At 42.2% G+C, this 27,183-nt stretch overlaps 1 protein-coding gene across 21 annotated transcripts in view; it reads left to right on the top strand.

Annotated features, from left to right (window-relative positions):
• The window catches only part of LOC122557375 (teneurin-3), a 2,612,756-nt gene that overhangs the window by 249,132 nt on the left and 2,336,441 nt on the right, over positions 1-27,183 (top strand). The gene's annotated exons all lie outside the window — the stretch shown is intronic.

Below are 27,183 nucleotides of genomic sequence, written 5' to 3' on the forward strand. Positions count from 1 at the left end.
ATATGGTGCTAATCAAATAGGCTGTTTTGTCTTGGATGATATCAAGCATTTAAAGTATTGAACTGCACTCATCCAAGCAAGTGGGGAATATTTCATCACATTCCTGGTCAGGTGAATTGGCCATGCTAAATTGCCCGTAGTGTTAGGTAAAGGGGTAAATGTAGGGGAATGGGTGGGTTACGCTTCGGCGGGTCGGTGTGGACTTGTTGGGCCGAAGGGCCTGTTTCCACACTGTAATGTAATCTAATCTAAATTCCTGATTTGTAGATGATGGAACAGACTTTGGGAAGTCAGGAGCTGAGTTCGCAATTGCAATATTTCATGTTTCTGGCCCGTTTGTCTGACCATTGTATTTATATGGCTAGTGAAGTTCATTTTTTACTCAATAGTAACCTCCAGGATGTTAATCGTGGGGTATTTCGTGATAGCAATACTATTCAAAGTTAAGGAAAGAAGCTAAGGTTGTCTCTTGTTGGGGATGTTCATTGCCCAGCATTTGTGATGCATGAATATTACTTGCCACTTAAAAGCCCAAGCCTGGATATTGTCCAGGATTTTCTGCAATTTGACATAGACTGCTTCAGTATCTGAGGAGCTGTAAACAGTGCTGAACATTGTGCAATTATCAACGAACATCCCAACCTCTGATGTTATGATAAAGGAATGTCTTTGAGGAAGCAGATGAAGATAGGCCTACAATTCTACTCTGATTTACTCCCCCCTCCCTTACGATGGAGGGAAAGTCATTGATGAACCAGCTGAGATGGTTGGGTTTGGGACACCACCCTGAGGAACCCCTGCAGAGATGTCCTGGAGATGAGATGACTGACCTCCAACAACCTCAGCTATCTTCTTCTGTGTAAGGTATGACTCCAACCAGTGGAGAGTATGTTTTTCCCTGACTCCCATTGACTTCAGTTTTGCTCGGGTTCATTCATGGCACAGTGGGAAAGACATATCAGTCCCTTCTGTGTTCCCAGGTCAATGTTCTGCAGCTAATCAAGAAGGCAGCTCACCGCCATCTTCTCAAGGGAAACGAGGAATGGCAGCAATTACTGGCCCAGTTGGTGATGCCCACAATCCATGAGTGATTTAAAAAAAACTTTGGAGCTCATTCATTTTAAACTGCTTCATATCTTCATACAAAATGCTGCATAGCTTTATTTGCAGCTGTAACTTTCACCAGTGCATTAAAATTAACAACTTTTGACACTTGGGCTGCGATGAGATATATTGATAATAATTCTCTGCTATTCAGATTCTTACATGGTTTAATTGTAGGAGTTTCTTTCTGATATCCATCAGCAATATAAATGGACTCTTGTTTGTTTTGGTAAAGCACATATGAAAACCTATAAATCACTATAAAGGATTTTCCCATGTAAATGCTTCAGTTGGTCACATAGTTCACTATTATTTCCAAATAGGCATTAATGCCTTTCAATGTTTTAGGATCATAGAAGTCTACAGAGTGGAAAGAGGCCATTTGGCCCATCAAGTCCGCACTAACGCTCTGAAGAATCTCCCACCCCTGGCCCAGACTCCCACTTGAGCCTCTGTAACCCTGAATTTCCCATTGTAAACCTGCACATCTTTGGACTGTGGGAGGAAACTGGAGCACTCAGAGGAAACCCACGCAGACATGGGGAGAACGTGCAAACTCCACACAGACAGTCACCCAAGTTTGAACCCTTAAAGCCATCGACCCTGCACAGTTATTCCCTGGTGTCAGGACAATTGTCCGCTTGTCCAATGCCATTCAAAGGTTAGCTTTAATTCCCTCCGAGAACAAAATCTTATTTTCCAAAACATCGCATTCATAAAAGGCTCGATAAATCTTTTAGTTATGTTTGTAAAAGGCTGGTTAAAACTGTAACTGTTAAGTGAGATCTCATGCTACGCAGGAAATACTAAATGTGGAATACACGAAGAACTCCACTTTGAAGGGAATCCTAATACCCAAAAACATGTGAGGTCGAGTTCCAAAGAGATTCCCAAATCACAATCTGGTTCATGGAACTGAGAAATAAGAAAGGGATGATCACCTTATTGGGATTGTATTATAGACCCCCTAATAGTCAGAGGGAAATTGACAAACAAACGTGTCAGGAGATCTCAGCTATCTGTAAGAATAATAGGGTGATTATGGTCAGGGATTTTAACTTTCCAAACATAGACTGGGACTGTCATATAGTTAAGGGTTTAGACGGAGAAGAATTTGTTAAGTGTGTACAAGAATATTTTCTTATTCAGTATGTGGATGTACCTACTAGAGAAGGTGCAAAACTTGACCTACTCATGGGAAATAAGCCCTGAAGAAGGGCTTATGCCCGAAACATTGATTCTCCTGTTCCCTGGATGCTGCCTGACCTGCTGCGCTTTTCCAGCAACACATTTTCAGCTCTGATCTCCAGCATCTGCAGTCCTCACTTTCTCCTCATGGGAAATAAAGCAGGGCAGGTGACTGAGGTGACAGTGGGGGAGCACTTTGGGGTCAGCGACCATAATTCTACTGGATTTAAAATAATGATGGAAAAGGATAGACCAGATCTAAAAGTTGAAGTTCTAAAATGGAGAAAGGCTATTTTTGACAGTTTGAGGCAAGAACTTTCAAAAGCTGATTGGGGGGCAGATGTTCGCAGGTAAAGGGATGGCTGGAAAATGAGAAGGCCTTCAGAAATGAGAAAACGAGAATCCAGAGAAAGTATATTATTAAGATGAAAGGAAAGGTTGGTAAGTATAGGGAATGCTGGATGACTAAAGAAATTGAGGGTTTGGTTAAGAAAAGAAAAGGAAGCATATGTCAGGTATAGACAGGATAGATCGAGTGAATCCTTAGAAGAGTATAAAGGCAGTAGGAGTATACTTAAGAGGGAAATCAGGAGGGCAAAAAAGGGACATGAGATAGGTTTGGCAAATATAGTTAAGGAGAATTCAAAGAGTTTTTACAAATACATTAAGGACAAAAGGGTAACTAGGGAGAGAATAGGGCCCCTCAAAGATCAGCAAGGCGGCCTTTGTGGAGCTGCAGAAAATGGGGGAGATACTAAATGAGTATTTTGCATCAGTATTTACTGTGGAGAAGGACATGGAAGATATAGAATGTAGGGAAATAGATGATGGCACCTTGAAAAATGTCCATATTACAGAGGAGGAAGTGCTGGATGTCTTGAAACGCATAAAGGTGGATAAATCCCCAGGACCTGATCAACTCTGTGGGAAGCTAGGGAAGTGATAGCTGGGCCACTTGCTGAGATATTTGTATCATGGATAGTCACAGGTGAGGTGCAGGAAGCCTTGAGATTGGCTAATGTGGTGCCACTGTTTAAGAAGGGTGGTAAGGACAAGCCAGGGAACTATAGACCGGTGAGCCTGACGTCAGTGGTTGGCAGGTTGTTGGAGGGAATTCTGAGGGACTGAATACAATCCCAATAAGGTGATCATCCCTTTCTTATTTCTCAGTTCCATGAACCATGTATTTGGAAAGGCAAGGACTGATTCGGGATAGCCAACATGGCTTTGTGCATGGGAAATCATGTCTCACAAATGTGATTGAGTTTTTTGAAGAAGTAACAAAGAGGATTGATGAGGGCAGAGTGGAAGATGTGATCTATATGGACTTCAGTAAGGCATTCAACAAGTTCCCCATAGGAGTCTGGTTAGCAAGGTTAGATCTCACGGAAGGAGAAAGTGAGGTCTGCAGATGCTGGAGATCAGAGCTGGAAATGCGTTGCTGGAAAAGCGCAGCAGGTCAGGCAGCATCCAGGGAACAGGAGAATCGACGTTTCGGGCATAAGTCCTTCTTCAGGAATGGGGGCCCCCACCCCAGTCTGACCTATCACCCTCACTTTGACCTCTTTCCACCTATCACATTTCCGACGCCCCTCCCCCAAGTCCCTCCTCCCTACCTTTTATCTTAGCCTGCTGGACAAACTTTCCCCATTCCTGAAGAAGGGCTTATGCCCGAAACGTCGATTCTCCTGTTCCCTGGATGCTGCCTGACCTGCTGCGCTTTTCCAGCAACACATTTCTAGATCTCACGGAATACAGGGAGAACTCGACATTGGGATACATCACTATCTCAAAGGTAGAAGACAGAGGGTGGTGGTGGAGGATTGTTTTTCAGACTGGAGGCCTGTGACCAGTGGAGTGCCACAAGGATCGGTGCTGGGTCCTTTACCATTTACATAAATGATTTGGATGCGTGCATAAGAGGTACAGTTAGTAAGTTTGCAGATGACACCAAAATTGGAGGTGTAGTGGATAGCGAAGAAGGTTAACTCAGGTTACAACAGGATCTTGATCAGATGGGCCAATGGGCTGAGAAGTGGCAGATGGAGTTTAATTCAGATAAATGTGAGGTGTTGCATTTTGGAAAGCAAATCTTAGCAGGACTTAAGCTCTAAATGGTAAGGTCCTAGGGAGTGTTGCTGAACAAAGAGACCTTAGAGTGGAGGTTCATAGCTTCTTGAAAGTGGAGTCGCAGGTAGATAAGATAGTGAAGAAGGCGTTTGGTATGCTTTCCTTTATTGGTCAGAGTATTGAATACAGGAATTGGGAGGTCATGTTGCACCTGTACAGGACATTGGTTAGGCCACTGTTGGAATATTGTATGCAATTCTGGTCTCCTTCCTATCGGAAAGATGTTGCAAAACTTGAATGGATTCAGAAAAGATTTACAAGGATGTTGCCAGAGTTGGAGGATTTGTGCTATAGGGAGAGGCTGAAGAGGCTGGGGCAGTTTTCCCTAGAGCATCGGAGGCTGAGGTGTGACCTTATGGAGGTTTACAAAATTATGAGAGGCATGAATTGGATAAATAGACAAAGTCTTTTCCCTGGGGTGGGGGAGTCCAGAACAGGAGGGCATAGGTTTAGGGTGAGAGGAGAAAGATATAAAAGAGACCCTCGGGGCAACGTTTTCACACAGAGGGTGGTACGTGTATGGAATGAGATGTCAGAGGAAGTGGTGGAGGAGGCTGGTACAATTGCAACATTTAGAAGACACCTGAATGGGTATATGAATAGGAAGGGTTTGGAGGGATATGGGTCTGGTGTGGCAGATGGCATGAGATTGGGTTGGGATATCTGGTTGGCATGGACGGGTTGAACCGAAGGGACTGTTTCCATGCTCTCTATGACTCTATGACTCTATCTGCTACAAAGATGATGGTGGTATTTTACTGATTCGTAATTAGAATGTTGATATTTTATATTGAAAAGATCCAGTGTCATTTCAGTCAGATGTATTCTCCTCTGCATTATTCAATATCCCAGGACTCATTTTTAATTCTTGAATTATGAACAGGATGTATTTAAAAGTTAATAGCACTTCAATTACGCTTCTTTTCAGGAGTTTAAAAGAAGTTGAGCCTTCAGAATGTAATATTTTATACTTCAAAACAAGTAGGTTGTTTGTGTTTGTAAAAATGCAACAGTTAAGAAGAGCAGAAGAGTCTTGTGACTGCATTCAAGCGCTTTGCTGATGTTTTCTTTTTCTTTGAATTCATCCATGAGATGTGTGCATCACTGTTAAGGCTCGCATTTATTCCCTGTTCTTGACTGACCTTGCGGAGACTGTATTGACACCGAAGTGGTTTGCCAGCTATTTCAGAAAGCAGTTAAGAGTCAACCACATTGCTGTGGATCTGGAATCAGATGCAGGTCAGACCTGGGAAGAATGTCAGAATTCATTCGTGAACCAGATTTTCTTTGTTTTTGTGACAATTGATGTTTCTTTTCCATTACTGACAGTAGCTTTCAAATTCCAGATTTAAGCTGCATCAGCTGCATTAGGTGGGGTTTGAACACAGTGTCTCCAAAGCATTAGCCTATACCTCTGGATTAACAGGTCAGAGAAACTTCCACCCAGTGTCACTTTCTTCCCTCTTGCAATAGATGTGTTAAAAATTAGAAATAACTTAGGACCTCTGGCAGTTGGAAGATTAAAGTTCGTGACCATCAGAGCAAAATGTTAAACATCAGTGCCAAAAGGCCACCTGATAATTAAAAATGGTATGCATTTGATTTGGATAATGAAACAAAGAACAATGGATATTGAAGATCTAAAAAAAACCCAGAAATTGCTGGAGAACTCAACAGGTCAGGGAGCATTCATAGATAGAAAGCAGAGTTAATATTTTGTGTCGAGTGACTCTTCTTTTAGAACTGAAAAGGTGATTATGTATACATTGATTATAGGAGTGGGGAGAAAAACAAATGAGTGGCTATGTGGGGGTGGAGCCCAGAAAGAGAGAAATAAGGTTCGACAGACATAGAGATGGTTGATAGTCAACCAGGGAAGGAGAAAATCTGATAATGGGTACCAAGAGTGGGTGAAAATGAGTTGGTTATGCTGAAAACAGCCAATGTCACAACAGGGCCTGGAGTGTGGGAATGGGTAAAGGACATGGAAGGAGGAATTTCAACACACCACCATGTTCCCTGGCCAACATCTGTGTCTCAGGTGTGCTGCAGTGCTCCGGCAAAGCTCAGTGCAAGCTGGAAGAACAGCATCTCATTTTCCTGTGGGGACCCTGCAGCCTTCAGGACTCAAGATTGAGTTCAATAATTTTATGGCTTGAACAAATGTCAATGATTCAAAATGTTTGACATTTTGGACATGCTAGATCTCCAAATATTATACAAGAAAGACTTCCTATTTTCGAATATTGTGTTCAATTCTAATCTCCCTACTTTTGGAAAAACATTGTTAAACTTGAAAGGGTGCAGAAAAGATTTACAAACAGGTTGGTGGGATTGCAGGGTTTGAGCTACCGGGAGAGGCTAAACAGAATGGAGCAATTTTCCTTGGAGCATCAGAGATTGAGGAGCTTTATAAAATCATGAGGAGCATAGATAGGGTGACTATCTCAGGTCTTTGCCCCAGGGTAGAGAAGTCCAAAACTACAGGGCATAGCTCTAATGTGTTGAAGGGAAAGATTTAAAAGGGACCTGAGGGGTAACTTTTTCACACAGAGGGTGGTGCATGTATGGAATGAGCTGTCAGAAGAAGTGGTGGAGGCTGGTCCAATTACAACATTTAAAAGGCATCTGGATGGATATATGAATAGGAAGGGTTTGCAGGGATATGGGCCAAATACTGGCAAATGGGACTAGAGGAATTTTGGATATCTGGCTGGTGCAGACGAGTTGGACCAAAGGGTCTGTTTCGATGTTGGAATACTCTGAGTCATATAGGTTACAGCTAGGGAGTGGAAGAGGGGGCTGCCTTTTTGTGATGTGGTCATTCACCTGCTGAATTTTTATTTTTATTTCCATTATCATCTTTTCAAACCTAAATATGTTTTTTTTTTGTCAGCATTGTTATGGTTAGTTGCAAGCACAGATATAAAAGCAAGCTAACTAGTACATTCAATACATGTGAGTAAAACTCAATGACTTTCAATAAGGCAGACTGGTGCAACAGGAATTTTGTACTGGGGCCACCAGTGAGAATGTCAGTTTAAATTGACTGTCCATTAGTGGTCCGAGTTGAAGAATAAACAGCTCTCCTGCATTTTAGACCTCTTTGGTTAAGTAACAGACTTCAGGCTTAGAGATTGCGAATAAAATACAGTCGGTCAAGGAAAAAAGTGGCTGTAATTGTGCAAAAAGAATCATTAAAACGAGGTAGGCAAAGAAATGTGAAGGAACATAACGACATGAGAAACAAGGTCAATAACTAAAAAAAACAGAGCTTCTGAGAACAAAACTAGTTGTAAAAAAGGCTGTGTATGCATTAAGGGGACTGAGAGATAAATGGGAGAGGGATGGGTCTGGTGGAAAGCTAGCTGGGAATGCAATAGGTAGATGAAGTTGGGGGTGAAGGTGATAGTTTAGAGTGGTACTGGAAAAGCACAGCAGGTCAAGCCGCATCCGAGGAGCAGGGAAATCGACATTCTGGGCAAAAGCCCTTCATCAGGAATGGAGGCAGGGAGCCTCCGGGGTGGAGAGATAAATGGGGTGGTGGGGGGAGGGGGGCGGTGAAGAAGGTAGCAAAGAGTATGATAAGTGAATGGGGGTAGGGATGAAGGTGATAGGTCAGCGAGGAGGATGGGGGAAGGTAGCAAACAGTACAATGGATGGATGGAGGTGGGGGTGACCCCACAGTTACCTGGAATACATCTCCTCCCACCCTACCTCCTGCAAAAATGCTATCCAGTATACCTAATTCCTCCGCCTCTGCTATATCTGCTCCCAGGAGGACCAGTTCCACCACAGAACAGTCTTCTTTAAAGACCACAATTTCCCTTCCCACGTAGTTGAAGATGCCCTCCAAAGCATCTCATCCACATCCTGAAAAAAAATCAGTGAGGACCCCGGTGAAGGTGATAGGTAGGAGAGGAGGGGGGAGCAGATAGGTGGGAAGGAAGATGGACAAGTAGGATGGTTCAAGAGGATGGTGCCAAGTTGGAAGGTTGGATCTGGAATAAGGTGGGGGGAGAGGAAATGAGGAAACTGATGAAATTCACATTGATCCCATGTGTTTGGACGGTCCCATGGTGGAAGATGAGGCGTTCTTCCTCCAGGTGTCAAGTGGCGAGAGTTTGGCAGTGGAAGATGCCCAGGACTTGCATGTCCTGAGGAGTTAAAGTGTTTGGCATCAGGGTTGCGTAGCATGTTTGTCCCAGAGATATTCTCTGAAACATTCTGAAAGTTGGCGTCCTGTCTCCCCAATGTAGAGGAGACCACATTGAGAACAATGGACACAGTAGATGATGTGTGTGGAAGTACAGGCAATTCTTTCAGATATGGAAGGTTCCTTTAGGGCCTTGGCTGGAGATGACAGGGATGGTGTGGGTGCAGGTTTTGGCAGGGGAAGGTGCCAGGAATGCAGGGTAGGTTGGTGGGGGTGTGGACTAAGAGGGGTGTAGCAGAGGAATTGATCTCTCTGGAATGCAGTTAGGGGTGGAGAGGGGAATGTACCCTTGGTGGTAGGATGTGTTTGTAGGTGGCAGAAGTGGCAGAAGCTGATGCATTGTATCTTGAGGTTGGAAGGTGAGGACTGGGGGTGTTCTGTCCTTGTTGCAATTGGAGAGGTGGGGTTCAGTGCATCAAGTGTCATCAGTGCATCAAATGCAAAGATTTGCTTCTTTCCACTTGAGAAATATCTCCCTTCTTTATTATGGTACTTCCTCTGCAACCTCACAAGAATAACAGAACTAGAAGGCACAAATATAGCCAAAAGTCAAATGTTTGACTTTTCAAATGTCTGCCTCAAGTTTTGTAAGGATGGTCAAAATAAGTGAACATTTCGCAGCAGCTCACATTCCATCTCAAATTGTGTTTGTGTCATCACTTCACATTTTCTCATTGATTTGCAGTCAAGATTGAGCTATGTTTAGCTATTCTGTGAGTTCATAATCATTGAATTCACTCTTTTTTTGTCTGGAAGAAATAGAGAAATACAGGTGAGTAACAGGAAGCAATGTTTTCAAACTGCAATGTCCTGCAACATGGACCATTGGAATACCAGTAAATTACCACCATCATTTCATAAACAACAGACTCCCAGTCTCAGCTAATACTTCTACTGGGATGCAATTTCCTGATAGAAAGGTTGTGTTCATGATTATTCCCTCAATGTGGCATGTTGACCTCGTATATGCATTTTCTTCTGTTGTTTGTAAACACACTGGCTCAGGCAATCCAACTTGTTTTTTGCAAAAACATGGAAGAGAAAAGCTTTTGCAACCAATTTCAAATTTGTCTCTGTAAAGTTGAAGGAAAAGAAACCAAAATATCAAGACCATATTATCTGAGAAAACATGTGCTGTCATTGGAATCACGTGTGATTGATCGCAGGAGTGGAAGGATTATCTTCTGAAGGATACTCTTAGCTGATTTGCTAAGAGTACTCAAGGCTGAGGTAGACAGAAGTTTTAATCATTGAGAATCACAGATTATGATGAAAAGGCAGGGAAATTAAGTTGAGGATAATTAAATGGCAGGGCATAATAAATGGGCTGAATGGCCTACTTCTGCTCCTCTACCTTGTGGTCTTACAGCAGAGGATTGGAAAAATCCTGGGAGGAATTCATTTCCTAAATATAGGAGAATTTAGCCCTAATCAGTGAACTTCCTCATTGAGCAATTTGCTGGAGATCTCTTTTCTGCTGCAAACAGTATACCATGGGCAATGTTCAGCTTTCAAACATACAACTCCATTAGGAGAAAAACATTGGGACAACTGGAAATGGGCAGTAAGATCCATTTACAAACTGGAGGCCCAATGTTAACACTGTCGGCAGCAGTGAGGTTGGGATGAACTGTGTTGTTCAAGTGCTCTCAAAGAGTGAACTCCTGAGTTTTCAGCAATGCTGGATTGTGCACTGCTTGAAAGTGCAGGATTTGTTTGGGTTGAACTGTTGGAGTCCAAGGAAGTAATTCAAACTTCAGTGGCATATTAATTGACAGCGACATGCAATTTCGGAACAGGCAGTGGAATCTGGCTGAAGCAAAGCTGAGGCTGAAGGAACCCATGTAAAGGTAGGCTCTTTCATTTAGTTCTTCACTGATATCCATGCAGGAATGAGAAAAACCAGGAGTGATCTCTCAGACCTCCATGCAAAGAAACCTTGAGCTGATCCTAATCTGAGCGTTGCTCTACAATTGTAAATGTTGATGAAATGTAGACGGTGAGTTAATCATTTTAAAGAAGATCAGTGGAGTTGTAGATAATGTAGAAGATTGTCAAAGGAGACAGCAGAATATTGATCAGTTGTAGATGTGGGCAAAATAAATGGAAGATGAAGTTTAATCTGAATAAGTGTGAAGTGCTGCACTTTGGGAGATCAAATAGAGTCCTAACCAATGTACTGTACAGCTGCAACATGACCTCCCAATTCCTGTACACAGTACTCTGACCAATAAAGGAAAGCATGCCAAACGCCTTCTTCACTATCCTATCTACCCTCGACTCCACTTTCAAGGAACTATGAACCTGCACTCCAAGGTCTCTTTGTTCAGCAACACTCCATAAGACCTTACCATTAAGTGTATAAGTCCTGCTAAGATTTGCTTTCTCAAATGCAGCACCTCACATTTATCTGAATTAAACTCCATCTGCCACTTCTCAGCCCATTGACCCATCTAATCAAGATCCTGTTGTAAGCTGAGGTAACCCTCTTTGCTGTACACTACACCTCCAATTCTGGTGTCATCTGCAAACTTACTATCTGTACCTCTTATGCTCGTATCCAAATCATTTATGTAAATGACAAAAAGTAGAGGACCCAGCACCGATCCTTGTGGCACTTCATTGGTCACAGGCCTCCAGTCTGAAAAACAACCTTCAACCACCACCCTCTGTCTTCTACCTTTGAGCCAGTTCTGCATCCAAATGTCGAGTTCTCCCTGTATTCCATGAGATCTAACCTAGCTAACCAGTCTCCCATGGGGAACCTTGTTGAACGCCTTACTGAAGTCCATATAGATCACATCTACCGCTCTGCCCTCATCAATCTTTCATATCATCCATATCTTTCATATAATGTGGCAACCAGAATTCAATGAAAGTCTGTAAGTATGGCCTAACCAAAGTCTTAGAAAGCTGCAACATAACATGACCAATAAAGGTAAGCATGTCATATGCCTTCTTTACCACGTGATCTAATTGCATGGTCACTTTCAGGAAGCTATGGACTTCAACACCATGATCTCTTTATATGTCAATAATGTTCAGAGGTCCTGCCATTGACTGCATAGTTTTTATGAGTGTAGGTTCATGGCTCTTTGAAAGTAGAGTCACAGGTATTTAGGATAGTGAAGAAAGCGTTTGGTATGCTTTCCTTTTTGGTTAGCGTACTCAGTGTAAGAGTTGAGAGGTCATGTTGCAGCTGAACATGACATTGATTAGGCCACTTTTGGAATATTTCATGCATTCATGGTCTCCTCCCTATCTGAAGGATGCTATGAAACTTGAAAGGATTCAGAAAAGATCTACACAGATGTTGCCAGGGTTGGAGGATTTGAGCTATAGGGAGAGGCTGAACAGGCTAGGGCAGTTTTCTCTGGAGCGTCGGAGGCTGAGGGGTGACCTTAGAGAGGTTTATAAAACCATGAGGGACATGGATAGGGTAAATCGGCAAAAGTCTTTTCCCTGGAGTTGGGGAGTCCAGAACTAGAGGGCATAGGTTTAGGGTGAGAGGGGAAAGATATAAGAGAGACCGAAGGGGAAACTGTTTCACGCAGAGGGTGATACGTGTATGGAAAGAGCTGCCAGAGGAAGTGGTGGAGGCTGGTACAATTGCAACATTTAGAAGACACCTGGATGGGTATATGAATAGGAAGGGTTTGGAGGGATATGGGCCTGGTGCTGGCAGGTGGGACTAGATTGGCTTGGGATATCTGGTCTGCATGGACGGGTTGGACCGAAGAGTCTGTTTCCATGCTGTACATTTCTGTGACTCTATGACTCTTTGGAGATGGTGCAGAAAACGTTTACTAGGATGCTGCCTGGATTAGAGGGTATGAGTTATAAGGAGAAGCTACAAAAACTTTGGTTGCTTTTTCTAGAGTGGCAGCAGCTGAGGGAAGACTTGATAAGTCTGTATTATTATGAGATGCATAGGGTTGACAGGTGGAAAGGTCAAAGAAGATGTGAGGGGCAGGTTTTTTACACAGAATGGTAGGAGCCTGGAATGTGCTACCAGGTATGGTGGTGGGGGCAGATACAGTAGGGATTATTTAAGGGACTTGTAGATAAGCACGTGAATATGCAAGGAATGGAGGGAGATGGACAAAAGGCAGGCAGAAGGGATTGGTATAACTTGGTATCATGCTTAGCACAACATTGTGGGCTGAAGGGCCTATTCCTGTGCAGTACTGTTCCATGTTTTATGTCCTAATTGTGATTGCTTTGGAACTACCTTCCCAACAACTTGGTTCATGACAGGGATCATTCCTTTGACTGCTTGACAGTAGCCTCTTGCCCCACAGTTGTCTATGCTGGCAGCTGAATCCCTGCCCCTAGTTTAACTGAAGTTAACCCTCAGCCTTGTAATGAGGCCTAGAAGGTAAATCCTGGCACATATTATCTTTCGAGTCATAGAGTTATGCCACACAGAAGCAGACCCTTCGGTCTAATTCATCCATGCTGACCAGCCATTCCGATCTGACTTGATACTTTCTGCCAGCACTTGTCCCATATCCCTCTAAACCCTTTCTATTAATGCACCCATCCAGATGCATTTTAAATGTCATAATTGTATCATTCTCCGCCATTTCCCCTGGCAGCTCATTCTTTGCACATGTCACCCTCTGCATCAAAACATCGTCCTTTAGGTCTTTATTAAATCTTTCCCCTCTCACCTTAAACATATGCCCTCTAGGTTTGGACCCTCCCACCCCAGGAAAAAGACCTTGGCTGTGCCCCTCATAATTTTGTAAATCTCTATAAGGTCACCCCTCAGCCTCCGATACTCTGAGGAAAAAAGTTTAATTCAGCCTCTCTGTATAACTCAAACACTCCAGTCCCTGCAACTTCTTTGTGACTTTTTTCTGCACCCTTGCAGGTTTAACAATATCTTTCCAAAAGAAGGGTGACCAAAATTGCACATAGTATTATTGAAGCACCTTACCAATGTCCTGTACAGCTGCAACATGACATCCCCAACTTCTGTGTTCAGTGTTCTGACCAGTGAAGGCAAGGGAGCCTCATGCCTTCATCACCACCCTGTCCACCTGCAACTCCACTTTCAAGGAAACTGTGCAGCTGCTCCCCTAGGTCTCTTTGTTTAACAATACTCCCCAAGGCCTTATCATTAACTGTATAAGTCCCTTGCCAGTTCACAGGAGCAGTATTAAAATTTGACACACTCCAAGCTGCATATGAAAACAGGTGAACAAATATTTGGTACGTTTTGAAGAGCATCTTAAAGGAGAGAAGGAGGAAGGTTTAGACAGCAGTTCCAGAGATCAGAGCCAAGACAGCTGAAGACATGTTGGAGAAATGAAAATTGCAGATGTGCAACAGTCCAGTGTTCGAGGAGCACAGAATTCTCAGGAATTCAAGAATAACAGAGGTTTAAGAAGGCAGCTCAGCAACATTTTCTCCAGGACAATTAGATATGGGCAATAAATGTTGACCTAGTCAGCAATATCCACATCCTAAAAAAGAATAAAGTCAAGGATTGTTGGGCTAAAATGAAGTTACAGAGATCGTGAGAAGAGCAATCATGGAATAGATTGAAAACAAGATTGATATTTTTAAAACCAAACCACTGCTCAACAGTGAGATGTAGGGCAGTTAATCGAGGCTGATACCATCTCATGTTTTGGAAAATCTTCCTTGATGATGTTAAAAATCACACATCACCAGGTTATGGTCCAACAGGTTTAATTGGAAGCAGTAGCTTTCCTTAATGATGGATCGGACACATTTTTGCTTGGAATGAGTATTCACTGAGTTAACAATGAATGAAGGCACCAAGTTGAGAATCTTGATCTTACAACTGAAATTTCCTCATCCATTTCTTGAATTGTTCAAATGTATTCTGGATACAAAGTGCAATGGAGGTGCTGTCCTTGTGTTTTGAGCCGTGTGCACAGTTATACTAAAAAGCACACAATGCTCAGTAAACTTTTTATTAACGAGCATCTATGGGACCCCAGGAGTGATAATCAGAGATATGCAGTAAACCCTGCAATGGCTGAATAGTCCAGTCCTGAAACTGCAGACTGTGCCACAGATGGGGGTGGGCAGGTGATGTTCGATGACGTGACTGGATGGGACACTATGGATTCTACCTACTCTTTCCATAAGAAGATCATAAGACCTAAGAAATAGGAACAGGAGTAGGTTGTTTTGCCCCTCAAGCCTGCTCCGCCATTCAATAAGATCATGGATTCTTTACATCCACTTTCCCGCTTTTGCCTCATAATTCTTGATTTCCCCCTGAATCTATTTATCTCAGCCTAAAATATACTTGAGCTTGGTCTCCACGTGCTCCACCTGAAAAAGAAATGTCCCCTGAGTATCCAGATGTCCACTTGGAACAGATATTAAGCTCTTTATATATGGTTAAGAGTGTCAAGTGCCTATTTAAGACTCTATCAAAGAGTCAGCTGCAAAAGAAGGGCAGGACATAGCAATTCTATTCAGAAAACTAGGAACAAGTTAGTGGAACAACCAATAGCCAATAGTGAATCGGATTTGTGTGAGACTTGAGAACATCTTCTTTTTCAGGTCAAACGGTGTTTCTATGATGTCATTGTCGGAACAGCCTCAGGTTCTAAATGTCATTCCTTTATTGGTCAGAGTATTTAGTACAGGATTTGGGAGGTCATTTTGCAGCTGTACAGGATGTTGGTCAGGCCACTTTTGGAATATTGCATGCAGTTCTGGTCTCCTTCCTATCGGAAGGATGTTGCAAAACCTGAAAGGGTTCAGAAAGGATTTACAAGGATGTTTCCAGGGTTGGAGGATTTGAGCTATAGGGATAGGCTGAATAAGCTGTTTTCCCTGGAGCGTCGGAGGCTGAGGGGTGACCTCATAGATGTTTATGAAATTATGAGGGCATTGGTTAGGATAAATAGACAAAGTCTTTTCCCTGGGGTGGCGTGTCCAGAACTAGAGGGCATAAGTTTAGGGTGAGAGGGGAAAGATATAAAAGGGACCTCAGAGCAACATTTTCACACAGGAGAGATGGTACGTGTATGGAATGAGGTGCCAAAAGAAGTGGTGGAGGCTGGTACAATTGCACCATTTAAAAGGCATCTGGATGGATATATGAAAAGGAATGGTTTGGAGGGATATGGGCCAACCGCTGGCAAATGGGACTAGATTAGCTTGGGATATCTGATTGTCATGGACGAGTTGGACCGAAGATTCTGTTTCCGTGCTGTACATCTTTATGATTCTGTGACTCTATTTGTTCGGCCAACACATTACATCTTGGACTGAGATGGAGCAGGTGTTGCATCTGCTGACTTCCAGTTCTTGAAAACTTCACTCAATTCCCAAACATAGGAGATTTTAAACCAGTTAAATTTCCTGTAAGGTGGTAGACTGGAGACCAGCCAGGGAAGCATTGGTGACATTAAAGCCATCAGTCTTGTTGACCAGGAAGGAGACTTTGCATCAGTGCAGGAGGATCTCAGTTATAAGATTGGGTAGATAAATAAAATATAAAGTGGAGGATATAGGAGATGATTCATATTTGGAAAAATAAGAAGTACAGGACCTATATGTTAAACAGTAGCATTTTAAATGCTGCTGATGAAGAGAGATGTTAGTGGCTCAGCGACAAAAACATTTAGGAGTGGGTGAACAATACAATACAATACAGCACAGGATCAGGCCCTTTGGCCCATCAAGCCTGTGTTGATTGCTGGTCTTTATTTGGACCTATTACTTATTGCTCATGCATGATATCTGTCCTTCTGTTTGCATAACGTTCAATCAACGTGTGTCTATCAAGATACACCTTAATCATTGCTACTGTGCATCCTTTCACCACCTCCACTGGTAGTGCATTCTAGACACTCATCATCCTCTGTGTGAAATATCCAACCTAAACTTTCCTCTCTCACCTTGAACCTGTGCCCTGTTTTAGTTGACCTTTCCAGTCTGGGAAAACACCTCTGACTATCCACCTTGTCTGAGTGTCTCATAGTTTTGTTGACCTCTATCTTAGGGGCAACCTCTTAGATTGCCCCTAAGCCTTTGTCTTTCCAGTGAAAACAATGCGGGTTTATCCAACTTCTCCTCACAACAAAACCCTCCAGACCAGGCAACATCCTGGTAAAGCTCCCCTGCACCCTCTCCAAAACATCTGTGTCTTTCTAATCAGGTTATAAAGTTGTAAGAAGAAACAGATGGAAAGTTAAGATCCTAGTATTTCTAAATATAAGTATAAGATACAAACATAAAAAGGTAATTCTGAACCTATATAAATCATTGGTTGGATTGAACTTTCATGCTTTGGCCATCCTTTAAGAGAGATATTGATATCATGGAGACTCACTGTGCAGAGGCCATAGGTGAGAGGCTTCAATTATGAAAAAACAGATTCTTTCTGCTCATACAAAAAAAGGTCAAGAGTAGATTAATTGTTTAAAATCTTGATTGGGATATAAAGAGTGACAAAGATTAGATTGGATTCCCTACAGTGTGGAAACAGACTCTTCAGCCCAACAAGTCCACACTGGCCCTCTGAAGAGTAACCCACCAAGACCCATTTCCCTCTGACTAATGCACCTGACACTATGGGCAATTTAGCATGGCCAATTCACTTACCTACTCATTTTTGGACTATGGGAAGAAACCCACACAGACCATCACCTGGGGTTGGATTCAAACCCAGGTCCCTGCACTGTGAGGTAACAGTGTTAGCCACTGAGTGCCACATGCACACACACATGTGAACCTGCCACTCACAAGCCCCAATGCTATAACTGGTCAGTGAGGGGAATTGAATCCACAACCTTGATGTTATTAGTACTATGCTCTAGCCATCAGAGCTAACCAACCAACACATGAGCATTGGGAAATAACATTCACTTACAAGTGTGACGTGATGCAGATGGCATAAACTTAAAATAGAAGCCACAAATGCTGGAAAGATGTAATAGACCTTGCAAGATTTCTGGAGACAGAAACAGTATTGATGGGCACAATTTACTCCATGGGCTTTGGGACTACTTCATCAAGGTCAAAATATGGGAGGAGAGGTTCAGCTCACTGCACTGTGGCAGAAAAAGCCACTGGGCAGTAACTGTTCAGAAAAATAATTGACCATTTAATAGATAAAAGGCAAGCTCAGTATTTAATTCTGAATGGCATACTGGCGCTTAAAGACACTACGGCATTGAAGAAACAAAAAAATGCCTTTTCGAGTAAGTAAGAGAAAGGGAGCATAGGGCAGATGGCATTGTTATTGTCCCTTCCAACTTCCAGAAAAATGGCCCAGGGATGGGCTAGTGCTAACAAATCGGCATGCCAGCCGGCAGTATGATACTGTGCCTGCTTCCTTGCCTGTCACTATTCACCTCTTAGTGGCAAGCCAAGCAGTTCCAGTTGATGACGCTTCAACAAATTTGCATTTCTCTCGCCACAGAAACAGCCAGATGAGCTGATGTTTTTTTCCATTTTGATTGTGGAGTTCCAACCTCTGCAACTCTTTCTGCAGTGCTGAACATTGAAGACCAGAAGTAAAAGTGAGTTCCGGGGAATTTGTTTTTCTGCAGAAGGCTCTTGAAAAGTGTAAGGTTTCAGCAGGAGAAACAGTGGGAGCAGACACCATACCAGCTGTTACAAGTGATGTGGATTTATACTTGGAAAAGAGATGAGAAATTGTATGGGGAAAGTAAAAGTGAATGGGAGTTGCAGATCAGTTTTTCAAAGAAGCAGCATAGGAATGATGGACTAATCAGCCTCTTTTAGTGTCTCAAAGTTTGCTGATTCTCATGACATTGTTGTTTTGTTTAAAAAACAACATAAGATGATAAGATGGGAGTATTCAGAATAGGTAAATGCATTACACCTATCATCTTTTGATAGATTAATCTCATCTGTTGCCTTCCTGCCATGCTCATCAATCCAGCTCCTTTCAGAAATGTATCTAATTGTCACTTGCGTATTCTTATATTACTTTCTCCCCTGTACTGCACATTTGTTGCCTTCTTAGCTACAAATATGTGGTCTCCTGCATTTCAGACTTCAAATTTCTCAAATACATTGAATATTTTCAGGTAATTCGGCCTTTGAAATGTCACTAAGAAATAAACCATGTGCATTTAACTACCAGCCATGATATCTAAAAAGAAACTGGTTAATGAATGTACAAATGAGAACAAAATACATAGACTAATGGATACCTTGGAGCCATTACAAGACAAAAATCTAATCAGGGAAGTTTAGATTCTAAAATATACCATGAGAGTTAATCTCAAGTGAGCTTAATATGGTCTGTTGAACCTGAAGATTCTATTGCATTCTTGTTTTATTATTCATAATATTTATAGTTTCAAATTTATCTGGAAATTTAATTCCTTTTCAGTCAATTTCAGAGCCAGTAGCAGCACCCTGTGAAAATAGTGATCAGTGTGGGATATTATATATGTATATCTCGTGTGAATGCCCTTAATATATGAACATTTCAAGCAAGCAGATTGATGATAGTAACATTGCTAATGCAGATTTATGAGGAAATAATGTAATGTGCAGTTAATTACCAGAAAATTCAACATAATGAGGTGAGAGTGACTTGCGATATCAAAGAGCCTTGTAAAACTGAAGTCAGAGGAAACCAGTCAGAAAAGCTTTTCAGTGATTGGACTTTTCAGTTGGGTATTTGCTAATTGTTGCTTGGAGTTCAGATACATATGTAATGCCCAGTCAATAAGGCAATCCACTGTTGAATGTTTCTTGAAATTCATTCTGAGGATTATGGGTGTTGCTGACTGAGGTCACAATCATTGCCCCTCCTAGTTACCCTTGAGAATGTGAAAGTGAGCTACCTTCTTGGTCACAGCAGTCCATCTGATGTAAGTTCACCCACAATGCCATTAAGAATGGAGTCTGGGGCTTTCATCCAGTGACACTGTAGAATGTAGCAAGACCAAGAAAACATTCAGGCTTGCCCTGTAATTGGAAAGTACCAGTCCTGTCACACAAGGGCCATGCAATGACCATCTCCAATAAGGTAGAATCTAAGCATTTACCCTTGACCTTCAATAGCTATTGGGTTTACTGATATTTCCTTCAATATCTTTGGGATCATCACTGATCAGAAAACAGATTGAAAACTGTGGGCCATAAGAACAGGTCAAGAATTGTTATTCTTGTAGTTACTTATCCCCAGGGTCTCCAAAGCAAACAACATGGTGGCTCAGTGGTTAGCACTGTTGCTCACAGTGGCAGGGACCTGGGTTTGATTCCACCCTCAGGTGACTGTCTGTGTGGAGTTTACACATTTTCCCTGCATCTTTGTGGGTTTCCTCCAGATGCTCCAATTTCCTCCCACAGTCCAAAGATGTGAAGGTTAGGTGAATTGGCCATGGGATGTGTGGGGGTGGAGTGGGGTATTCTTTAGAGGGTTTGTGTAGACTCCCTATCAATTTTGTGGAGAGTGGAATAAGAGAAGGAAGAATGTGTAACCCTGACTTCAGGGTATACCTTTTCACACGCACACTCATTATCAATACACTCACTCTCACACTCACTTTTACATATGCTCTTAATATGCGCTCACTCTCATACAAACTCACTCTCCCTCACATACCATCCCTTTCATCAATATGCTCCCACTCTCAAACATGCACTCACTTCCCCATTGACATTCACTCACACTGAGTCATACACTTATTCAATCCCACATATATTCACTCAAGAACATAGAACATAGAAAAGCACAGTAGAGAAAAGGCCCTTTGGCCCACACTGTTGTGCTGAGGATTAATCCTAATCTAAAATAAAATAACCTAACCTATGCACCCTCCAATTCACTGCTGTCCATGTACATGTCCAACAGTAGCTTAAATTCCCTAATGACTCTGCTTCCACCACCACCGCAGGCAATGCATTCCATGCGTTCACAACTCTCTGCGTAAAGAACCTACCTCTGATGTCTCCTCTATACCTTCCTCCTAACACCTTAAAACTATGACCACTCATGGCAGTCAATCCTGTCTTGGGAAAAAGTCTCTGGCTGTCAACTCCATCCATGCCTCTTTGTACACCTCAATCAGGTCACCTCTCTTCCTCCTTCTCTCCAGAGAGAAAAGTCTGAGCTTAGTCAACCTCTCTTCATAAGGCAAGCCCTCCAGTCCAGGCAGCATCCTGGTAAACTTTCTTTGCACCCTCTCCAAAGCCTCTGCATCTTTCCTATAATAGGGCTAAGAACTGGAACTAAGAACTAACTAATAGGACTAAGAACACAATATTCCAAGTGTGGTCTCACCAGGGTTTTGTAGAGCTGCAGCAAAACCTCATGGCTCTTAAACTCGATCCCTCTGTTAATGAAAGCCAAAATACCATTTGCTTTCTTTACGACCCCATCTGCTTGGGTGGCAACTTTGAGGGATCTATGTACCAAGATCCTGCTGTTCCATCACACTGCCAAGAATCCTGTCTTTAATCCTATATTCAGCATTCAAGTCTGACCTTCCAAAATGCATAACTTCGCATTTATCCAGGTCCTCACCTCCTCAAAGAACTCAATAAGATTCATGAGGCATGACCTGCCCCTCACAAAACCATGCGGACTGCTTTTCATCACTATATGCTTTTCCAAATAGTCTTAAATCCTTGCCCTCAGAATTCTTTCCAAAACCTTGCTTACCACAGACGTAAGACTGACTGGTCTGTAATTGCCAGAGATTTCCCTTTTCCCCTTCTTGAAAAGAGGAACAACATTCGCCTCCCTCCAATATCCGGTATGACTCCCATGGAGAGTGAGGAAGCAAAGATCTTCGCCAATGGCTTATAAACCTCCTTTCCCACTTCCCAGAGCAACCTGAGATAAATCTGGTCTGGCCCTGGGGCGTTATCAATCTGAATGTTTGCCAAAATTTCCAGCACATCAACTTCCTGAATTTCGATCTGTTCAAGCCTGTTTCCTGGCTCCTCAAAGTTCTCATTCACAACAAGGTTCATTTCCTTAGTGAAAACTGAAGCACAAATCACATTTAGAGCCTCCCCTATCTGCTCAGACTCCACGCACAAGTTCCCTACACTCTCTCTGACCGGCCCTACCTTCTCCTTGATCATTCTCTTATTCCTCACATATGAGTAAAATACCATCGGTTCTCCCTAATCCTTCCCTCGAAGACTTTTTCATGTCCCCTCCTGGCTCTCCTCAGTCAATTTTTGAGCTCCTTTATAGTCAGCCTGTAATCCATTAAAGCTGTGCTAGCTGTGCTAGCCTTGCTTCCTGTGCCTTATGTAAGCTGCCTTCTTCCTTTTGACGAGAAGCTCCTCTGTTCTCAGTCGTCCCGGGACTCTCTCACTCTTACATGCACATGCTCACTCAGAAATTACACTCACACACAAATGCTCAAGCACACTCTCATGCACCTTCACACTCTCACACAAGCTCAATCCCTCATGCACACTCACTATCTCATCACACACACACTCACACACACACACACACACACAAAATCAAAAGGGAGATCTGACTAAGAAGGAACTGACCCAGGGTCCGGGACAATCGAGAATAAATTCATTTTTGGATTAAATTTTATTTGTTTTGTAATTATGTACATGTAAAGAGTTCATATTAGGAAGTAATTTAGGAATGAGTTAGGTATTTGAAATGGAACTATAATAGCATTCTATTCATATCTCATGTATATAACAAAGGAACTTGACTTGAGGAGTCAATACAGAGAAACAATAAAGTGAGAGCAAGAGAGAACTTTAAAAAAAAGTAATGGTCCAAGGGTAATGGTCTAATAATTGTGTGTAAATTGCCATCCAGAAATAAAGCTAAATCAATACAAAACTCAATGTAATTAATCAGAGGCATTTATATTGGGGCAGGGATGAGGGGGTAAAGGATGTAATTAGCATCATTTTTCCCCTCCTCTGTCAGGCCCTTGGGAAGTAGAACAGGGAGAGAAGAAGAGGATCAGTGTCTGTGGCCTTCATTACCTCCTGAAATCCAGTCAAAGGTGCACTAGGGCAAAGAGAGGCATCTCTGCATCCATGTGAAAGCTGTAGGCTTCTTGCAAGCATTTCATGCCCTTGAAATCTACAACCTGTTTCACAAATGCCTTTTCCTGAAAAAGCTTCCTCTTCCCAGAACAAACAATATTCACACAACTGCCTTGTTGAGTGTTTTCTGACAGCTCCCTGTGAATCTCAGACTGTTCCATCTGGGGCCTCTTTCTTTGTCATTGGTTCTGTCTAGCTGCAGTACCAGTAATGGCCACTGCTCTGAGTGGTGATGTTGGGACTGAGGAACCATTGATCCTCTCATGACAACAAATGAAGAGATGCTGATACATTTCCACGTCAGGTTGGTGTGTGAACTGGAGTGAAACATAAAAGTGGTGGTGTTCCCATGCACATGCTTTTTATATTCCTCTGGTTAATAGATATCATGGATTTGGAAAGTGCTGTTGAAGGTAACTTAGTGGCCAGTTGAAGTGCATCTCACAGTTGGTCAATATTGTGGATGTATTCTACTGAAGTTGGGGGGAATGAGTCGTCAGGCCAGTCAATAAAGTGTCAATTGAGTCTGTTACTTGAGATTTTTTGTTGTTTTTGAACTGTATTCATTGAAACAAACAGCATTTTTTCACAGCCCTAAGTCTTTTGGATGGTGGATAGGCTTTTTTGTATACAGGGCGGAGGTGGGTACTGCTGGAAATTAGAGTCAAGAACAGGAAAATTGATGTTTCGGGTACAAGCCCTTCATCAGGAGCATCCTTTTTCCTGCGCCTTGGATGCTGCCTGACCTGCTGTGCTTTTTCAGCACTACTTTAGACTTTTTTATGCAGTCAGGAGGTGAGTCAGTCTCTCCAAAATTCAGAGCCTCACACCAGCTCTGGTCCTCTTAAGTTTGTGGTCAATAGACATCCCTTAGATGATAATGATGGCACACTCATCAATGGGGAATGGCAGTTAAATATCAAGGGAGATGGTTAGATTCTTTCTCATCACCTCTGTCATTGTCTGGCACTTGTGCAGTGTGGATTTTTCTTGCACTCACTCGCACAAATCTGAATGTTTACCAGGTATTCTCTGCATATCAGCACAGTCAGCTTAACTATTTGAGTAATTAATAATGATGCAAAACAGAGCACAACCATCAGTGAACATCTGAACTTGTGCTAATGAGTGCAAGAAAAATCCACACTGCACAAGTGCCAGACAATGACATAGGTGTTGAGAGAGAATCTAACCATCTCCCTTGATATTTAACTGCCATTCTCCATTGATGAATGTCCCATCATTATCATCTAAGGGATCTCTATTGATCAAAAACTTAAGAGGACCAGAGCTGATGTGAGGCTCTGAATTTTAGAGAGACTGACTCACCTCCTGACTACATAAAAAAAGTCAAAAGTGGTGCTGGAAAAGCACAGTGGGTCAAGCAGCATCCAAAGCAAATATCATTGATGAAGTAGCTGAAAATCATTCAGTCTTGGACACCAGTCTAAGAAGTTTCTGTGCCTACCAATGCTCTTGAGATTTTCAGGGAGAGGCGGGGACCGCAGAGTGTGGGATGCTTTGTTTCCCCTGCCAACTCTATTTTAATTTAACCCCCGCCCTCCTCTTCACTTTTTCATTCACATAGGCATTACCCTTGAAGAGAGTGCTTGTCACTGGCCACTCGGGTGTTTTTTGTTTCCTGGTGGTGGAATACAAGTAAAGTTTCTGCACTCGATGTGTCTTCACTGTGTCCCACCCCTACACGCACATGACATGGATGTTGGGGAGAAATACGCACAGCTGTTTGACAGTGTGGGGAAGAGGGAAAAAAGAAACATAAACAGAGTAAAAGAAAAATTAACCAAGAGATTGGGCTTTGCTTGTCACTGGTTCATTGGCCACATGGATGTCTTTACTGGAAAAACGATATAAGAAGCTTTTGCAGTGATGTTCTGTGCCTGAGATTATTGGTCTCCAAAATACACAGCAGAGTCTGTCCAAAATAACTTTAAATAAAGAAGTCATATTTAGAGGCCATATTCTCCTTCAGTAATTTGTTAAGATGAACATATTTTCTGATATTGTTATATTTTAGGACTGTCTCCTTAATTTCAGGTGAATGGAGGACTGAATTGATCATGTGACCTGTTACGAAATGTACCTAGGTCACTTAAATCACTTGGATGTTAAAGGTAAAGAAATGTTACAAGGTCAAACAGAAATCGAGGCATCTAACACCATTTAAAATCCTTGTGATTGCTCCAATTATGGTCTTAAGTCCACCTTCCTGACTGTCTCACAGAATCCTTGACAACTCTCCCGAATAAAATGTCTCGAACAGCCTTGAATAATCTCAGTGAACCAACCTTTAGAGATAACACTTCTAGCATTTAAAGAATTTTTGAAGATTATAACCAACGGCTGCACAATCTCTGCCGTCACTTCATTTAATGACTCTCTGATGTAAACTATCAAGTCCTGGGGGTTTGTCAATCTTTAGGCCTCATCATTTTCCCAGTATATTTTCCCTGCTGATCATGATCATTTTAATTTCCTTCCTCACTTCTGCCTCTTGATTGTCAATTCTTTTTGGGAAGTTTTCTCGGCCTTCTTTAGTGAAAACAGACCTATTCAATGCTTCTGCATTAGTTCCAATTCTATCTTTTACTAACTGTTTTCTGGAACGTGATATCTGAACCTCGAAGGAAGAAGGTTATGCCTCAGTTATACAAGCCATGGTGAGATCACATCTGGAGTTTCAGATACAGTACTGGTTTCCTTATTTAAGGACGGATTAAAAATGTTTTAGAAGCAGTTCAGCAAAGGCTCATGTAACTAATGCATGGAATGCATTATTTGTCTTACGAGACATGGCTTGTGTCTTCTGAAATTTGGAACAGTAAGAGGTGACTTGCTTGAAACATAAAAAAATCCTGAAAGATCTTCACAGGGTGAATGTGAAGGATCTATTTCCTTCAGTGGGAGATCCTCAAACTAGGGGTCACTATTTAAAGATAAAGGTCACTCACTGAAAACAGATAAGGAGATGCGTTTTCATCGGCAAGTCATGAGTCTTTGGAACTCCCTTCCTTAAAATAAGGTGGAAGCTGTGTTCAGAAGTATTTTTCAGAGAAGTGTTGGTAGTTTATTGATCAAACAAAGGAGTGAAATTCGTCAGGGTAGGCAGAAATGTGGAGGTATCACATCAGCTGAGACCTTTTTGAAAGGTGGACCCAGCTTAGGGGGCTGAGTGATCTCCTTCCTTTTCTGAGCTACATGTTCTTCTGTATGTTCACATAATGTTAGTCTGTTCTGCCACTCTGTCCTGTTGAAACTTCCATGGCTGCACAAATGCTAAAATGAATTGCCATTATATTCAATTCAAAGGTTTGTCCTTCACAGAGAACTGTATGTCTCGTCTAACTTGAGAAATTAAATTCTGTAAATTTTTCAGCATTCGCCATTTGAACCGCTTAGTTTGTATTGTGGCTGCTTAGAGGCTGTAACTTAATCCTGGTTAGAGTACTTCTACAAATATAACATAAGCTGCTTATTGCCTGTTTCTCAAAAATTCCATTATAAATCATTCATTCTTGTTTCTGTGAACCTTGAAGCAATTCACATAATCTTTAGCAGAAATCACTGCGTTTGTGTCATATTCCCAACAACAGCTATGCTATAACAGTGCAAAGTGTTACCAAATTGGATTATGTGCCATTTTTCATCATATTCACTCTTGTCTAAAGTTAAAATAAGATTATTTTATCATCAGCTTCAGGAAGAAAATTAAAGATGCAGGTGGATTCACTCTAGCTGCACTTTTGGCACAATGGTGAGCCATGAATAATGTTAAATTGTGCCAATAGGACAAAAGAAACTTATCTAGCTAAATCTGCATTTCAATTCTCACCCCTCAACCCCACAACCCCTCAAGTTAACCTGCCCTCAGCTTTATAGTTGGCACTATTGTAGTTTTTTTCACTCATTTATGGGACAACAACATTGCTGGTTAGGCCAGTGTTTATTACCCTATCCCTAATAGTTAAGAGTCAATCACATTGCTGTGGGTCTAGAGTCATCTATAGGTCAGACCAGCTCAGGATGGCAGTTTCCTTCCCTGAAGGACAATAGTGAACCAGTTGGGATTTTCCGACAATTGGCAATAGATTCACTGTCATCATTAGACTCTTCAGATTCCAGAATTTTTTTGAATTCAAGAGTGTCAATAAGTCTGTGTAACTGATGGGGATGTAATACTTGAGTTGAAACTTTATTGCTGGAACAGCACAGCAGGTCAGGCAGCATCCAGGGAACAGGAGATTCGACGTTTCGGGCACAGGCCCTTCTTCAGGAATGAGCAGAGAGTGTTCAGCAGGAGAAGATAAAAGGTAGGGAGGAGGGACTGGGAGGAGGGGCGTTGGAAATGTGATAGGTGGAAAGAGGTCAAGGTGAGGGTGATAGGTCGGAGGAGACTAACTATCCGTGATCCCAGTCTGGTTCACTGTGATCCTGACCTAATTAAATGTGATCCCAGTCTGCTTCACCGTGATCCTGACCTAACTATCCGTGATCCCAGTCTG

This window comes from Chiloscyllium plagiosum, chromosome 2, assembly GCF_004010195.1.
Source record: "Chiloscyllium plagiosum isolate BGI_BamShark_2017 chromosome 2, ASM401019v2, whole genome shotgun sequence".
Taxonomy (NCBI): domain Eukaryota; kingdom Metazoa; phylum Chordata; class Chondrichthyes; order Orectolobiformes; family Hemiscylliidae; genus Chiloscyllium; species Chiloscyllium plagiosum.